The sequence below is a fragment of the Pecten maximus genome, chromosome 12, assembly GCF_902652985.1.
Source record: "Pecten maximus chromosome 12, xPecMax1.1, whole genome shotgun sequence".
Lineage (NCBI taxonomy): Eukaryota > Metazoa > Mollusca > Bivalvia > Pectinida > Pectinidae > Pecten > Pecten maximus.
Window position 1 is genome coordinate 22,496,583 of NC_047026.1, and position 12,700 is coordinate 22,509,282.

The window sequence follows — 12,700 nt, forward strand, 5'->3', positions numbered from 1 at the left end:
GGCTTATAAAATATTGCTGATTTGACTGGATTTGCTGTTTAGATGCCCCTTCAAATATAAGCTATAAGTGACGAGCCAATTTTGCCTTGCTATCCCGAGTTATGTATTCTCTATTTCAGTGGTAAATAAAGGTTTCCTACAAGTCATGGTTGTTAATCAAGTTTATCTTACTAGAGTTCGATAATTTTCAAATTTAGAAAATTAAATAACAACAGTTAGACAAACATGATTAACGACCGTCACTCGTTGGGAAAAAAAGTTTATCACACACTTCTTTATCTAAAATGAACCGAGTTTTAAAATTCTCCCAACTTATCAACTACATTCTGTGAGCCGAATCACTACGCGACAAAATATAGTTCGTAATGAAGGAAAGTTCATTATCTATTTTAGTTAAACGACTAATGTCAAATGATATATATCTGAATTATGTTATTTAACAATAATTAATTTTCCATTGTTTGTACGCAGAATGCGGCTCTCTGATTGGTTGAGATTTTTTTTTCATTTAAGCATTGATGTCATTTTTTTTTAGTTTCATCGGGGTATGAAACAAATTTTGTTTGCAAACTGTATGACTCCGCGTAGCGGATTCTTACAGAAGTTTGCAAACACAATTTGTTTCATACCCCGATGAAACTAAAAAGAAATTGACATCAACGCTTATAATTAATTTTTGAAAATGATTTTCTAATTTAAATCATGTTTTATGTACAATTTTACTGGTTATAAATGGGATTCTTTTTCTCAAATCAATAAGCAACGTCAATTGTCGTATTGTGACGTCACATTTTTCGCGCCATTCTCGGAATTTCTTTCATAGAAGAATGAAAAGAATTTTTCGACCAATCACATTTGAGTATTTACCATGAAAACAAAGAAAAATGAATTATAACACTATGAAAAGAATTCCGAGAATGGCGCGAAAAATGTGACGTCACAATACGACAATTGACGTTGCGTATTGATTTGAGAAAAATAATCCCATATAAAACCAGTAAAATTGTACATAAAACATGTTTTAAATCAGAAAATTATTTCTAAAAAATAATAACGACTACGATAAAGGACAGTGACTGAACCATTTTGTGATCACTGGTAGTCAGTTTTGGTTTATTCGTCATGTTCAATGCGATATCTCACTGCCGTGAGTATTTTACCAGCATAAAGATATGTTTCATGCGACTCATGGAAATATGACAAATATTAGATTGAAGAGTAGTATCATATAATTTTCCTGATGTGTTAGTACCATGAAAACTTTGAACAATTCAAGCAGCATTGCCAAAATAAGGCAAAATTCAAAAATATCATGTGACGTCATTTTTACCAATCATGCAACGAGAAACGTCACTTTATGCTAATCTTTGATCTTCAAGACATAAGTTTTTTTCTGTCATTAATTGTTCTATGTCGCTCAAATTTGAAAACAATACAAAATGTTTCTTTTGTGTATAAAGTTTATAACATCAGGATATTTTTTATCAGAAATTTATTCATTAGTGTTGGCAATTTTTAATTTGTACAATAAAGTTTTCCACATCAATATGTTCATTCTTTTTATTATCCATCTTGAAAAAACCCTAGCTAATGACCAAATTTTGAAGATGTCATTGATGTCAGGTATGACATTATCAAAAGCAAATATGACGCCATCAGTTTTTGTGCTTGGGTGGAAATAAATTATGCATATCTATTCTCTTAAATGCAATTGACGGTTTTTAATTATCTTGTCTAGGGAAAAAGATATGGACATGCTAAATGGGGACATGTTTTTGGAACACCCTGTACAAGACGAGCAGAGAGGAAACCCGCAGTACCCGTGGTTCGACCGGCACGGGACTAACAAGCGATACTAGAAATGGTCCGTTATCAGAGGCCAGAGTTCAGCCAATCAGATTTGGTGGGAGTCAGAAACGACCAATTGGAGGCTTGGAAGTGGCTATACGTATCGCGGTGTACAAACAAAAACAATAATTATAATAACTATACATAATTACTCTGCATAATAGTCATGCTAGAGATTGGGATTATTAACATTATTTATCATTTCCCCCATCTAACATTTTTGAAAATTTTGAAAATTATCTAGAATCTTGTGACCAGAGCGCCATCATAATGTAGGAAGTGCAAATTATACAGTATCTCTCACTATACAAAGACTATGTGACATTAAAAAAAATCCCTCTGTGGCCTAAGCTGTCTATCTGATGGAGCGGGCTATCTGGCAAAATGTTTTCTGTGGTCTAAGCGGGCTATCTGATGAAGCGGGCTTTCTGATGAAGCGGGCTATCTGGCAAAATGTTTTCTGTGGCCTAAGCTGTCTATCTGATGAAGCGGGCTATCTGGCAAAATGTTTTCTGTGGTCTAAGCGGGCTATCTGATGAGGCGGACTATCTGACAAAATGTTTTCTGTGGTCTAAGCTGTCTATCTGATGGAGCGGGCTATCTGATGAGGCGGGCTATCTGATGAAGCGGGCTATCTGATGAAGCGGGCTATCTGGCAAAATGTTTTCTGTGGTCCAAGCGGGCTATCGGATGAAGCGGGCTATCTGACAAAATGTTTTCTGTGGTCTAAGCGGGCTATCTGACAAAATGTTTTCCGAAGAATTTAGAATTTTCTTTAAAGATTCCTTCGATATTATGCTGAGTGTTTCGTCAAAGAGCTACCCAGTTAGCGTATTTTATCTTATGGGGAGAACTTTGTGTACTATCCGGGGAGTACGTACTACCCACAAATAACTCAGGGTATTGTATATCCTCGGGAGTACTTGATGTAGTACCTAGGGAATACTTCACGTGTCACCCACAGTTAACTTATTGTATCTCCTGGGGAGTACTTGGTGTAGTACCTAGATAATACTTCACGTGTCACCCACAGTTAACTTATTGTATCTCCTGGGGAGTACTTGGTGTAGAACCTAGATAATACTTCACGTGTCACACACAGTTAACTTATTATATCTCCTGGGGAGTACTTGGTGTAGTACCTAGGGAATACTTCACGTGTCACCCACAGTTAACGTATTGTATCTCCTGGGGAGTACTTGGTGTAGTACATAGGGAATACTTCACGTGTCACCCACAGTTAACTTATTATATCTCCTGGGGAGTACTTGGTGTAGTACCCGAGGAAGACATCACATTATACCCACAGTTAACTTATTGTATCTCCTGGGGAGTACTTGGTGTAGTACATAGGGAATACTTCACGTGTCACCCACAGTTAACTTATTATATCTCCTGGGGAGTACTTGGTGTAGTACCCGAGGAAGACATCACATTATACCCACAGTTAACTTATTGTATCTCCTGGGGAGTACTTGGTGTAGTACCTAGGGAATACTTCACGTGTCACACACAGTTAACTTATTATATCTCCTGGGGAGTACTTGGTGTAGTACCTAGATAATACTTCACGTGTCACACACAGTTAACTTATTGTATCTCCTGGGGAGTACTTGGTGTAGTACCTGGGGAATACTTCATGTGTCACCCACAGGTAACTTATTATACCTCATGGGGAGTACTTGGTGTAGTACCTAGATAATACTTCACGTGTCACCCACAGTTAACTTATATCTCCTGGGGAGTACTTGGTGTAGTACATAGGGAATACTTCACGTGTCACCCACAGTGAACTTATTATATCTCCTGGGGAGTACTTGGTGTAGTACCAGAGGAAGACATCACGTGTCACCAACAGTTAACTTATTGTATCTCATGGGGAGTACTTGATGTAGTACCTAGGGAATACTTCACGTGTCACACACAGTTAACTTATTGTATCTCCTGGGGAGTACTTGATGTAGTACACTGGGAATACTTCACGTGTCACACACAGTAAACTTATTGTATCTCCTGGGGAGTACTTGATGTAGTACCCTGGGAATACTTCACGTGTCACACACAGTTAACTTATTGTATCTCCTGGGGAGTACTTGATGTAGTACACTGGGAATACTTCACGTGTCACACACAGTTAACTTATTGTATCTCCTGGGGAGTACTTGATGTAGTACCCTGGGAATACTTCACGTGTCACACACAGTTAACTTATTGTATCTCCTGGGGAGTACTTGATGTAGTACCCTGGGAATACTTCACGTGTCACACACAGTTAACTTATTGTATCTCCTGGGGAGTACTTGATGTAGTACACTGGGAATACTTCACGTGTCACACACAGTTAACTTATTGTATCTCCTGGGGAGTACTTGATGTAGTACTTAGGGAATACTTCACGTGTCACCCACAGGTAACTTATTGTATCTCCTGGGGAGTACTTGATGTAGTACCTAGGGAATACTTCACGTGTCACCCACAGTTAACTTATTGTATATCCTCGGGAGTACTTGATGTAGTACCTAGGGAATACTTCACGTGTCACACACAGGTAACTTATTGTATCTCATGGGGAGTACTTGATGTAGTACCCTGGGAATACTTCACGTGTCACCCACAGGTAACTTATTATATCTCCTGGGGAGTACTTGATGTAGTACCCTGGGAATACTTCACGTGTCACCCACAGTTAGTTTATTGTATATCCTGGGGAGTACCTGGTGTAGTACCTAGGGAATACTTCACGTGTCACCCACAGTTAACTTATTGTATCTCCTGGGGAGTACCTGGTGTAGTACCTAGGGAATACTTCACGTGTCACACACAGTTAACGTATTATATCTCCTGGGGAGTACTTGGTGTAGTACCTAGGGAATACTTCACGTGTCACCCACAGTTAACTTAATATATCTCCAGGGGAGAACTTGATGTAGTACCTAGATAATACTTCACGTGTCACACACAGAAGGCTATGATGTATCTTGAAAACAATAATTAGATTCATTTTCCCGCTGTCCTCAACCTTTATTTAATAGAGTACAGCTAATTAATTTTTTGTAATTACATATTTCAGTTTTGGAATCAATAAAAAAAAAACAAGTGCAATGAAATAACATCTACATGTAAGTACTGCTGTCCTTGTGGATGTTAGTAGACAAAAGGACGTGATCACTTTAGTACTGCTGTCCTTGTGGATGTTAGTAGACAAAAGGACATGATCACTTTAGTACTGCTGTCCTTGTGGATGTTAGTAGACAAAAGGACATGATCACTTTAGTACTGCGGTCCTTTTGGATGTTAATAGACAAAAGGACGTGATCACTTTATTACTGCTGTCCTTGTGGATGTTAGTAGACAAAAGGACATGATCACTTTAGTACTGCGGTCCTTTTGGATGTTAGTAGACAAAAGGACATGATCACTTTAGTACTGCTGTCCTTGTGGATGTTAGTAGACAAAAGGACATGATCACTTTAGTACTGCTGTCCTTGTGAAAGTCAGGAGACAAAAGGACATGATCACTTTAGTACTGCTGCCCTTGTGGAGGTTAGTAGACAAAAGAACATGATCACTTTAGCACTGCTGTCCTTGTGGATGTTAGTAGACAAAAGGACATGATCACTTTAGTACTGCTGTCCTTGTGGATGTCAGGAGACAAAAGGACATGATCACTTTAGTACTGCTGTCCTTGTGGATGTTAGTAGACAAAAGGACATGTTAACTTTAGTACTGCTGTCCTTGTGGATGTTAGTAGACAAAAGGACATGTTAACTTTAGTACTGCTGTCCTTGTCGATGTTAGTAGACAAAAGGACGTGATTACTTTAGTACTGCTGTCTTTGTGGATGTCAGGAGACAAAAGGACATGATCGCCTTAGTACTGCTGTCCTTGTGGATGTTAGTAGACAAAAGAACATGATCACTTTAGTACTGCTGCCCTTGTGAATGTTAGTAGACAAAAGGACATGATCACTTTAGTACTGCTGCCCTTGTGAATGTTAGTAGACAAAAGGACGTGATCACTTTATTACTGCTGCCCTTGTGGATGTCAGGAGACAAAAGGACATGATCACTTTAGTACTGCTGTCCTTGTGGAGGTTAATAGACAAAATAATTGCAGCAAGATACACGTTCATACCATGTGATAAGTTATTTTGATAGTGAAAGGCCAACAAATTTATATCTTACAGAAGCATACATCTGTTTTGTCATTTTATGACTTGTCAGTGATTGTTGGAGCCAAAAATTTTGAAATCCAGACTGAAAGTAACGAAAACCCAAATGGACATTGAACAAAACATATTGAAAATATAATTCAATAAAGGAACACTGTAGTCAAAACTGGCGGAGTAATGGCCACATATGGCACCAATGCTATTTGGTAGCCACCTGCGGCTATCTTTGGTTCCTTTTTGCAATATGTATTCTAAAGAAAGTTCCGCAATCGAATGTTGTTTTACCAAAATACGAATAAACGATGAATATCAACACCACACCCAGTGATAGCATTAACCCGAGGTCCTACCGTTTTACAAAATGAGAAAGCTCGACGGTGACGCACGCCCAATGTTCCAATCAAGAACAACATGTAACGTGTTACCACAATATTCTGATTTATATTAAATCGTATTTAAAAAGTCAAGCAGACGGAAAATGTCTATGCAAAAAGTACCTGCAACATAAAGAAATAGTGCATGTCAATTAAGTCCCTGGTCTGACGCCAGACATAGCCAGTGTTCAAAAGTGAAACATGGAAAGCATGTGTTCATTGAATGCATTCACATCCTAATGTAGCTTTAACTTTTGTGAAAATTTTGTTTTGAAATTTGACACTATGAGCGCATGTTCTCAACTCATTCAAAGCTATCGATGTCCGAAATCAACCAATGTTCATCACGTATTTACGAATCAGGTTGACTAGCCATTGTTGGGTTGCCCTCTGTTGTTGGTTGTGGGTGTAAACAAACTTTTAACCTATGGATAGATTAATCATCTTTATTAGTGGTTGGCAGAAAGGCTAACGACGGGCAATGGGTCGTCCATTGTGATAACACGGGGTACTAGGGGCGTGTATTCTGACGACACCGTCATCGACCAAGGCAGGTACACTACTGAGGACACACCTGGCGGAAAGGTGTAAAACCCGCTATAGACCGACATGCATGATTATCAGCACTGACCGCAGACTGGAAGGCGAGGATCCATGCCCGTCACTATTACATCGCTGTTACAATGCAATCCGCAAGGTAAATAAATTACCCGAGCAATGCGATCGGAAACGCTTGTGCTTTGTTTGCTTCTAACAGAGGCCGCATGCTCAGAGCCAATGCTAGTCTTTTAATATCATTGGGAAGGTATCAAATTATATTTGTAATTTACTTGATCGTAATACTATCGGCGTCCTAATTACCGATTACTAGCATACAACCTAATGTCAATGCAGGGGCTCGAGCATCATTAAGGCGATTATAAACACTTTCCAGGGCCGGTCTTTATTATCCGGACGGTCTGTCGCGAGGCCGTCACACGCTCGGCCTAATTAGAGTGAGCGGTGATAAATTGTGATCACGTTGGCAGTATTAACGCTCTATACATGTTGATTTGCTTGTATAACTTTCTATACTTCTCAGTAATTGCCACAAAGAGAAGAGAATTACCACACTTCATCGCGCGTAATAAGTCCAGGTGAGTTTTGATAATTTCCGGATAAATCGACGGTTTGCTAACACTTAGACTAGAAATTATATAGATAACAGTGCGGCTATTTTGGTTCGCTGTTAAGTTACACCTATACAGCAATTGTATTGATTTCTGGGCAGGTATACACCCGGTTAGTTTGTTCGATATATATAACATAAATCACCCTGATGATTAATGATCATGATTGCATAAGCATTTAAATTAGCAGGTGTGCATCCCGCTGGCGTGGTTCATGGTTTTCCACTAACAAGGGACGCCAGAGCAAGGGTTTCTGATGGTGAGAACGTTTTGAAAATTAGAAGGGTATATAATGTGTGAAATATGATGTGTTTGATCAGGAACATTAAATTCCAATTACAGTCTTAAAGTAACGTCCCACCAACCTCCAGCTAGATGCGATTGTTTTCTAGCGGTTTGGAATTATAACCACTTTAACCAAACCAAACAGGAGAGGTTGCGAACTTCCTTAAATGTAGTTCGCAACCTCTCCTGTTTGGTTTGGTTAAAGTGGTTATACTTAGAGATAGAGAGAGAGACAAAACAGCTACATGATGTCTCTAGCATCAGTGACGAGTCCTCGAAGGACAAAAAACAGATGTACGATGTCCTAGAATCAATGACGAGTCCTTAATAGACAAAACAGCTGTATGATTTGGTTTGGTTTGTTTAACGTCCTATAAACAGCCAGGGTCATTTAAGGACGTGCCTGGTTTTGGTGTCCCTAACACCACTGATGAGTCCTAGAATGATAAAACTGCTGTATGTTTACATTTTAAGCTCCCCAAGGAGACTGTTCCATGTTCTCTCTACCCTAATAGAGAAGTTCTTTTTGAAAAAAAAATATTGGTATTGTGTATGTAAGCAGTAAAAAAAATTGAACAATCAGCCAATGTCATTTTTAGAACTAGTTGAAATAAATGCCACTTGATCACGAGGTGCTATCATAATCGATTGCTAACAGGAAACATAGTAATCCGTCATACATTTATATCGAAAACACGCGTAATGTGACTTAATTCATTTTAACGTTTAGGGATTATATTTACCATAAATGTAATTCAACTGAAATTTGTCCAAGGAATGAATAAAACTAAATACAAATCGTAAGAATTGGTTATGTCTTGATTAAATAGATGTACAAATTTTGTTGTTTTAGTGCATCACATGACAGAATACTGACTTCCCATTGGCCACACACATGGGTACTGTGAGGCGATAGTGTCCGCTTCTCCGGGGACTATCATGGCTTATCCGGGCTCAATCAAATTTGGCACGAGTTTGAACCTGAATTTATTGTGACGTCACTGTTACTGTTGTGCTCCACGCAGACGACGTAAATGGCTGACGCTGACAGGCCCTCCGCTGTTGAAATATCCAGTTGAATATTGAAATTGGCAAAGTAAATGTGAGTGGGATACACTAAGAAATATTGCCTTCTTTTGATGGCACTCGGCTATGGCCTGATAGTGTTATAGTACCCTTGTGTCTGACTCGGGTACAATGGGGGCACGTAATTTCGCGCACTTGTTTAGATTTCTATCAAATTCTTTACAAATAGCGGAAGAGTAATTTGCATTGTTAGATGTACAAATGCTTCATAACAAGCAAGTGTGTAACCTGATGTGCACATTGAAAAAAAAATAGTTTTCAACCATTTTGTAGACAAACAACATCATAAACTATCAGATATAAGTTCGTTAGCCCAATGCCATGTTAAACTAATCTTTAGCAAAAAATGTAAAATTGGAAAGTGTCAATTTACGGCCATTTCTGCTATAAGTGATGACCGCTCCCTATGGAGGTAATGTTAACAAGGCGACGAAAGTGGCGGGGTGTCTGCAGATCAACGCTGATATTCGTTATACTTGGTGGGTGTGTACTCAGTTTTAACGGTATTCTGATCAAATGATATTTTCCCTAAATATTAAACAGCGACAGCAACATGTGATAATGAAATTGTCTTCCTGTGTCATTCTTGTTACCATGTTATATATATCTAATTATATTTTTTAAGAACGTGGATGTGGTGCAGTGGTATAAGCTGCGGGTATTTCGGGTGCTATAGCTAGGTATTAGGTGCCGCTGAGTTCGAAGCCAGGATACTGCACGAACAATATAATTGACTTCCTTCGTCAGTTCTGTTGCTACGTTATATATCGAATAATTAACAAAATATAGCATATGTACTATGCGTTGTTGATACTAAGGTAAAGATTTGAATTTCATGTCGTAATTGTACTTTGGTGAAATATATACAAATGTAAACATTTATATGCATGTATATTTAATTAAAACTATCTCTATTAAACTGGAAGTTTACATTGGTTTTTCTATTTGTGTGAATCCCCCCCCCCCCCCCCCCCCCCCCCCCCCCCCCCCCCACTACCAACACCGTAAATTCAAGTGTTTCGACCAAAAGTCAATGAGCTTATAATATTACACGAGAAGAAGAATTCACATAAGCTTTCAGCTTGTTTTTAAATCCTCCATATACATTATTAACAGCTGCTTGTTGTTACAATACTATCTTGAATAAGGTTACTGTTTAGACTAAAAATGTCAAATATACACAAAAGCGATCTTTAGATTAATAATCAATTTCAAAATATATTCAACCGTAGTATTTAGACAAAGCACATATAAATAAATAAATAAATAAATTTCGAGCTCTATTTTAAAGACATCTTAAATGTTTTAGGGACATTATTCTTAGATTAAAAGAGATTTTTTTTTTAGATATATATATCCCTACAGATTAAAAATACATTGTATATGTATTTCTTTTAGACATATCTTTAATTTTTATAGAGATGTCTGCAGTATCTCTAAAACAATAAAAGATATATCTGGAACATTTGAAACTGCATCTTGCTACATTTCAAGATATTTTCATTACTTTTAAAAATATCTCAATCATAAAATGATATGATGTATCAATAATTTTAAAAGAGATAAACTTGCGTGATACGGGAAATTGTTTACACTTACCTTTGATACCATTTTCGTCGAGTGTCGTATATGAGCAAATACTACATTTCATTCCTAGATCTACAGAGACGTATATATGCTTTAGAGCTAAGTGAATCAACATCATTGACTGATCACGGGAAACGATAATATAGAAATATAATTGATATAACACATAAATAAGACACAGTGATCCTGTCTTTATGTCGAACGATTATCGGCGAAAGATGCATATTTATCCTAATTTAAATCGTAGAACCTCCCCCTCTCCTTATTTAAGATGGCGACAGTATTTCTTTTACTCATCTAAAATGGCATAACACCGAGTTTTGTAAGGTTTTACAATGTGTTTAGGAATTTGAATTTTAGTGGTCGTGGTTACTGCCTGATGTAATGTATTACTGCCTATCTCGAAACTGTGTCTACACTGTATATATTACCGTGATTTTCCATTCATCTTTCCCCGGCGTAGTTACTTTAGACTCGGAATAATATGTAATATAAAACAAAATAAATTAATATTGATAAATAAAAAATAATAAAAAAAAAAACAAAAAAAAACTATATTTTAGATATTTGTTTTATCACAGTTAACTACATCTCTAATACAAAGATATCTCAGGAAGATTTAAAGATATCGAAAAGACGTTTTCTACATATCCATCGGGATAGATATTAACTTGAGCTGTCATATATTCTCAGATAAATGTCAGATTATAAATTTCGTCTCCATTGATACCTTCTTGCCATTAAAGTGGCCATGGTTTAGTAAAATTCACTTGCTTTCTCTCATAACATATGAACTCATCAAACTTTTCCTACGAATCTTCCACCGTGTTGTGTAGAACAGTCATTACTATGCAATAAACACAATACTCCTAACAAATAGGTGATTTTAACACGTTTCCCGAGAGCTCCGATAATGATCGTTTAATATTTCGACGGACCTACTCTAAAGAATTGTGTCACTAATTCTGCAAGATTCCTGGAAGACGTGTAAGATTTGATTGTTCAGTATTTTTGTGTCGACTTAATGACAGGGCGATATCGTCCAATATAATCAGTATTCGAGGAATTCGATCGCTCTTTATTAGCTTCTTATTCCTAAGTTATAAGCGATTTAGGAAATGTGATATTTTACCTGCCGAACACAGGTGTTTCTAAACTATCTTAATTAGCAATAATATCTTGATAAACTTTCGACCGAGCTATAGAACCAGGTCATTATCACTGAAAGGCAACGATGAAGGAGATAAGGCAATTTCTTTCTTTCAGCGATTTCTCGCCTTTTCTCTTTGGAAAATAAAAATAGCAAAACCTGATACATTGGCAGCCCGTTACGCTAAATATCAAAGACGTGAAATTATCTCCACATAAAAAACATATATTGACGCGAGGGAAACACCGTTATTGTTATTTTCTGGTGTCTTGGTCTCGGTTACCGTACCGGAAGTCGTGTCTGTGTAATTGTTATAAAACTAAAAGTGCTTATTTTGGAATGTGTTCTAGAACTAAGGTTTGACTATGTTGTGATTATCAAACAAAACGGTTTTACTTTGAAATTGGAAAAGCAAAGCTGCACGAATATTATGAATATGCCATAGCTTCAACAACCTGTACATATATGCAAATTTTGAAGAAAAAAAAGTTCTAGTACGTTTTCAAAAAAAATACAATTGTCAGTAATAGATTTTGTTTATTCAAGTTTTCTTTCTTTTGTATTTCATGCTATATTTGGTATATATAACAGTTGTAAAACATGTAAGAGTCCACATACATATTGATATTACAAGCTGTCCATGCGGTAAGATACTCGAAGCACAAGTGGTATGCTTTAGCCTTAGTACTGCTTTAATGTTGATATATAAGGGATTAAACGAGAAACTGTTTCTATGCGTCTTAGAGTCAAAGAACCGAATTCCGGAGTATAATCGAACTATATATAGGGGCGTTTTATGACGAGAGAATTGTTACACCATAAAAGGTAAATACAATTTAATGTACGACTTTAAGGTGTTTTTTTTTGTTTTTGTTTTTTTAATTTTTTTGTTTTGTTTTGTTTTGTTTTGTTTTTTGTTTTTTGTTTTTTTTTGTTTTGTTTTTTTTTTTGTTTTTTTCTTTTTTCCATTTCATTTAATATGCCGTTTCCATTTAGAATTTATTATGCCATCCAATCAAAAGCAGGTTAA